Raw genomic sequence first — 7,170 nt, 5'->3', positions numbered from 1 at the left:
CCGAGATTTATGGTCAAAGTGGGCTGTGGTGGGATAAATCTTGACATCTGAAGGGGAAATAAGGATGTGTAGTTTGGACTGTGGAATATTCCACTGCTATGTGAACCGTTTAACCCAGCCAAACAATTAGAGTTCTTTTGTTAGAAAGAATTTGACAGGTTAAAGAGTTTAATGCAAACCTGTTTGAGGGTGCGTCTTGTAGATTTGTTTATTTAAGATGTATGGGATGTGATGTTTCCGAGAAAACCGCTGTTAAGATGTTTCTTGGCTAGGTTTGCGGATCGAGAACCGGTTTTAGTTCAGAACTGTTTTTGTTTGTTTTTTGCAGATGATTCCAACACTCTGGGATACAAAGACTCTGGAAATGTCTTTAATTTTTTAACAGTTTCAGTTCTGATTCCAATATATGTAGTTGGGTCAGTGTTTTTATCCTAGATGAAGAAAGTTATCGTTTTTATAATCTTAAGGAATAGTTCATCCAAAAGTATGTCATTATTTACTTGTCTCAACACAAAGCTTTTTGGAACTTGACAGACATGAGCCATCATGAATTGTTGTTGTATGTAAAGGAGCAGCATGAACATTGTTAAAAAATTCTCCTTTTGTGACTAAATGACACAATACGAGTTTTAAAAAAAAACAATGGTGAGTAAATAATGGCAGAATTTTCATTATGGGGTGACCTACTCTTTAAAACAATAAAAAGTAACCCACATGAAAGATTTATCTTGGTTCATATTATAACCATAAGCAAATACCATTTCAGGAACCAAAATGCAGCTGTATCCTGTGGTTTGTCAAAGTCAACAAATATTTTCTTTTACATTTTAGGACTTCCCTTGTGTGGTTCAAGCAGTTTTCCCACACTTAGAAATCTACTTTTTGGGGGTTATTTCTCCTTCAGTGTGGTCCTGTCCACACCAAAACACTTATAAACTCTGTATTTAATTGTGGATTAGCTGCATTTATTTCCTCACCCTGCATCTTTACAACCATGTTGGAAAGCACAAGCAAAATCTTTTTGCAGTAAAGTAGAAAGCACTCATTGTTCTACAAGACTTTGTTGAACAATCAGAGTCTCTGTTCAGGCCCCGTCGCATTAGGAGTCTACCCAAGGCTCGCTCCTAGGCCCCTTTAAGTTTTGGGTTTTTTCCTCCCTACTACCTTCCTGCCTGTTGCGTAATTCTACCAACTGCCTCCCAAAAATAAGACCTTTATTTATTTGAAATGTCTTATTTGACATCTGCTTTGCGGTAGACCACATTTTGTCTGCAGGTCGCTGCATTGCAGGCCAACGCCAGCAAGCAAAGTCTCAAAGAAGGGACTGTTTTCATTTCAGAGACATTTAACCATGATAGTGTAAGCATTTTAACATGTACGTACTATTCCAGGAGGAAAGACAATTGGCTTCCCTTTATATGTTAAAAAGGAGGGAAGGTTGGCACACCACAGCTCCAAAAATAGAAAAATATGTATTTCATGTTCTCACCACAGGTGATGTTTCAAGCCAAGTGGCTCCTTCATCATTCCTTTTATATGTGCAATATTGAGACCAGAGAAAGGTTTTTAAAAGATTTTACATACGCTTTATAAAGCTCCAAATGTGTTCATCCCTATGCATTTTGAATTCCTGATGTATGCATTGATATGTGTATTTTTGAATGTGTAATATGAAAGTTCTATTCTCTGTACAGTATTTTTGTATGAACTAAACCTGGCTGTTTCCACAGCGTATTGAAGCTCAATGGCGAAAGATAACTGATAATCAAGTCTATTCTGGTTTGGCTAGACTGGTTTGGTGTTGAGACCCATTCCTTGTCGATACGGGAATGTGCTAATGATATCCTTTTTTTAATAACGACTGAATAAAAGAGGTAAAATGCAACACTGTGAGTCAAATTCAATGTGTTTGATGATCACTGTAAATGCAATTTTGTGAGAGACCATTGATTCTTACAATTTTACTACTATTTTTTATTCAATGTGTGCATAAATTCACCATTTTATTAGATTTTCTGTAAGTTTTATCAGTTTTATAACACTGAAGTCAGGAAGAGGTTAAGGTTTCGGTTTTATAAGGTTTTGCAAGGTTTCAAATTCCCCACGTTATTATACCCTGTCAGATATTTATGAATACATTTATACAAATCAGAAAACATCAGTCAGCCTTGATCTTGAAGGTCTACTTTCCATATTTAATCTGCTATTAGATTATATTAGTATATACACTCACCTAAAGGATTATTAGGAACACCTGTTCAATTTCTCATGCCACGGCTAAATGCCACGGCCTACCTGAGCATTGTTTCTGACCATGTCCATCCCTTTATGGCCACCATGTACCCATCCTCTGATGGCTACTTCCAGCAGGATAATGCACCATGTCACAAAGCTCGAATCATTTCAAATTGGTTTCTTGAACATGACAATGAGTTCACTGTACTAAAATGGCCCCCACAGTCACCAGATCTCAACCCAATAGAGCATCTTTGGGATGTGGTGGAACGGGAGCTTCGTGCCCTGGATGTGCATCCCACAAATCTCCATCAACTGCAAGATGCTATCCTATCAATATGGGCCAACATTTCTAAAGAATGCTTTCAGCACCTTGTTGAATCAATGCCACGTAGAATTAAGGCAGTTCTGAAGGCTAAAGGGGTCAAACACAGTATTAGTATGGTGTTCCTAATAATCCTTTAGGTGAGTGTAGTTTTATTATTATAAATATATTACGAATACGTAACATTTTAAGATTTAATATTAATACATTCATATTATATACAATATATATACAGTGTAAAAAAAGTTGTAGAGTTACATTTTTAAGTATAATCAACTTGGATGTTTAAGTAATTTCAACTTAAATTAAAATGGGTTGAATCTTATATTTAAAAAAGTTGAACTTATTTGGATTATTTTGAGTTGAAAATTGAATTTTGATGAGTTAAAGCAATGTAAAAACATATGTTGTCGTAACTTATGGTATAACATTGTGTCATATCATAATTTTTTTAAGTATATATCCTGTTAACTGGCACCCCCCTTTTTTTTGCATAGACATAAAAATCACTATCCAAACTTAAATGGTTGTAATTCAGGAATGCTTTGGAATATAGACCTATGCCTGGTCTTGTTTTAAAGAAGACATTTTCCAGAATATCGTAGAAGTCTAGAAATGATAAAAAATGAAACAGAAAAAAAAGTTATATAAGTTTGAGTTTATGAAATGGTGTAATGTAAAATTTAATTATAAATATTTTATATAAAATATATATATTACAAAATATATTTTACTCTAAAACTGCAAGAAAATTAAAGACAACAATCTGAACAAGTTGTATTCCAAATTTTAGGTTGATATCTAAACAAATGAGCTTTCAGTAAGATTTTATTTGGGCGCAGTACCCAACTTTTTCACTAGACTCCATTACTGCCCAAATAAGGGCGCCTCCATTTTCATATATGTTTTGAGTGATCTGAACCATGTATTTCCATAATTTTCATACAATTTATGAAGTAGACATCCTATTCAGAAGTAGTATGGGTGGTTTGGCAGTATTTGATTTGAATTCAACCTCTAATAAATGCATAAAAAGACTACGTTATAGCGTTATAGCTCGCAGCCAATCAGAAATCGAGAATCCATACATTTTTCTTTATATTTAAAACATTTTCAGACCTTTTTTTGTCATAAAATGGAATTGGTGTTATCTTTTGAACTCATGGCATGAAAACAAACTGAGGTTTCTACCAATCTTTCATGATTTTTCATGTTTATTGTTATTTCAAAATAAAGGCCTAAATACTCCTAATGAATATGAAATATTCTTGTTGCAAATTGATAAATTACTGCTCCTCTGTAATTTATTTTAGATAACAGCCACCAAATATGAAAACTAGAGATTTTAAGCTTTCAAATGATATATAGTTTGGCAATATTACTTTAGGTTTTTACTAAGATATTATTGTTTTAAACATGCAATGGCAAATGTGGTAAACTTGCACATTTACCTGCTTTGCAATTCACTGCAAATTGTTAAACCCTTGTTACAAAAAAATACACTGTACAGAATTTTCTCAGAAGACAGCGGTGAGTTAGTAATGACCAGGGACATCTAATGAGATCACAAGTGGCTTCGAGGGGCTCTGAAATGAGTGAATGTTTGAAAGACTTTCAACAGGAACACCTGTCACAAACTGGAGGTGTGGGGCTTTCACACTGGAGTCCGCTGTATCATGTCCAAATAGAGCAGAGGTAAGCCTGGTTAAAATGCACTGTGCTCTCTCCCACAGGGCCTGGTTTAACCCCACAGTCTCCGCGGGAGATTTGCTGGTGACGGGTTTCCTGCTGGTGAGTAGCCAGCACTTTTGGAAATGCTGTTCTGTTTTATCCTCTACTTCTCGAAACACACTTTTCAACACCTGGGAAATGGACAGGGCTATTTTTGAAAGCGAATTGTGGGTGTTGAGCTGCACAACACGTGCACACAGGATCAATTTTGGTCATTTTGTGAATTATAACAACCACTTTCATAGTGGTCTGAAGGTAATTTTTGTGGCACTCATCGTGTGTTGCATAACCAAAAGTGTTTTTCTGTGCCCCTTTAGCCAAAATGTATTTTTGTGATGCGTTAATGTGTAAATGTATGAGAAACTGTTGATGTTCCTGATACTGAACCGAACAGAGCGCACGGGAGCAGCGGTTGCTATGGTAACGTCCTCAGCCAACAGGACTAGTTCACGAGCTTATCTTGGGTGCCAGGTAAAATGATCAGTTCTGACTTTGGCATGAACTTTTAGGGTTAGTGAAATGTCTGTTTGACTGTGATCTACATTTGATATTTTATTATCAGAAATAGAGATGTTTGTTTACATAATAAAGAACGGACGGACAGAGATATATATATGGATATATAAAAATACAGATGGATGGATGTTGTGCCAGATCAGTTTGACTGATTGTAGGTATTGATGTTCTGGCATTTTAACAGAATTGTCATAGGATGCTAATCCTGTTTAACATGATGAATGATTAGAATAGAAAGGAATGATATTGTTGTCTTGAGATCATTTGTTCCTCTAAGAACAAACAGTCCTTCCATTCACTAGCAGTGTGCCCATGTACTGAGTTTATTTTTGTTTGTAGGTCATGGTAAGCAGCCAAAAATTCAATATTTACCGTGGTGAAAGATGCTGAGGTCGGTGGGGAAAACACTCGAAATTGGGTCAAACAAACATTACCTCCTTTTATATAACCAAAAACAATCAAACTTTAAAGAAATACTACCTTACTTTTACATATTCCGAAGAAAATGTGAGTGGTGTTTGCTAGATGGTTGCCAAGGCGTTGCTAGGTGTGCGGTTCCTTACTGACCCAAATCAAAAGAGTCCGCCCCCGACTTTTAGCATGATTATCATATCAACATAAAAATCACAAATCAACAAAATCACTGTTTTTAAAAGATAAATGTTTATTAAGAGATAAAAACTTTTTTTTGTTTCATTTTTCGTGACTTTTTTTCTCTTTTTTTGGGTACTGTAAAATCTTTTGTCGATATACACTTGCTTTTTTTTACTTACAGATATCCTCAAAATAAAAAAATAAAACATTTCTAGTCATTACTTGAAAAAGGTTCTGCATTTATAAACACTGTCCCATTTAGCTCCTCTTCAAAAATGGAAGGGTTCAAAGAGACGTGCAACAGTGGGAAATCAGTCTCTGTCTTTAAAACACACCCTGAGACTGCAAATTAAATCTCTGTATTGCTAAAGAAATTGTGCCTCTTTCAACATTTACATATTAATTCGCAGTTAATAAAAGTATCCCAAAGGTACCAAGGTAGAAGCTGTTGAGATCAAATGAGCCTCTCCCTTTGTGATTGGCTACAGTTTTGTTTAACTTGGCCAAGTCAAAAAAGAATATTAAAATCCAATAAATTTAATCCATAACATTGGCATAAACCTTAGATTTCAGCTTTACTTTCTAATAAAATGAAATAAAAAGTATAAATTGTCACAGTAAGTAGATCTGCATTGAGTTTTTGGTGTTAATTCAGCATACCGTGTACGGCAGCTTAAATTGGCCCCTGTTCATTGTTTCTGACATATTACAACTGCTCATAAATCATACATAATTCCACACTTCCAAGTACCAACTTTTTCGAAAGACAGGTGAAAACAGGAACAATGCATATCGTTCTACAAAGTATTGCACATTACAGTTCGCAGCAAGCTTTTTTTCTTCGTCGATTAACAGTTGTGGATGAGCTCTATTGAGAATACAGTGATGTTTTTGAATACAAAAGGCAAATGTGATTGGAAATAAAAATAAACAGATTTGATACAAACGCAAAACGTAAATTCTACGTGGTTTTAAAAATCTTGCCAGGCAGCTTCACATCCCGACCCCTCAAAATAAAAAAAGTGATATGTTATCAAATCAGGCGCTAATTTACAAAGCGCAAAAAAACAAAAAAAACAAAAAAAAAACGGTAATTGCGCAAATAGAATGGCGACGCCCATATTCTTGAATTTGCTACAAAATCGCTCTATTCGAATGCATCTTTAGAAGAGGGAAGAGATACTGTTAAAGAATTAGCATTTCCGATGTATAACTCTAGACGTCGGAAAGGAGCTCTTACAAAACAGTTAGACTTAAAGGGATAGTTCACGCAAAAATGAAAATTCGGTTATCGTTAACTGACTCTGTCATTCCAAACCTGTATGACTTGCTTTCTTCTACTGAACATATGTAGAAGTTTTTCAGGTTTTTTTCTCCATACAATGAAAGTTAATGTTTTGGACCCCATAAAACATGGGGGGTGAATGAACTTTTTTTTTTTTTTTTGCGCAAACTGTCCTTTTAAAGGGTGCACCATTGTGGAGAATCTAGTGTCCTAGTTATATAGTGCACTGAAAACAAGCAGAGCTAACGTCTCGATTCTTCCGGACTGCACAATCTCCAGTCTAAACAGTTTGTTGGGACACACTTAAAGCTACAACTATCCAGGATCATTATCCCTTACAAAGAGGACCATTCACGATGGGCGAGAATGAGGGTGGCATTTTTAAAATCTTTGTACACCAATGTTACTTTTTACGAATCATGTTTACGGAGCCCTTCGTTTTTTTTGTCCCCCACCCCCCCCCAATGATTCTTGTCTAAAAATA

This window comes from Rhinichthys klamathensis, unplaced genomic scaffold (assembly GCF_029890125.1).
Source record: "Rhinichthys klamathensis goyatoka isolate OS25496 unplaced genomic scaffold, OSU_Roscu_1.1 h1tg000009l_1, whole genome shotgun sequence".
NCBI lineage: Eukaryota > Metazoa > Chordata > Actinopteri > Cypriniformes > Leuciscidae > Rhinichthys > Rhinichthys klamathensis.
The sequence above is the reverse complement of the archived record's forward strand: the minus strand, read 5'-3'. Positions refer to the sequence as shown.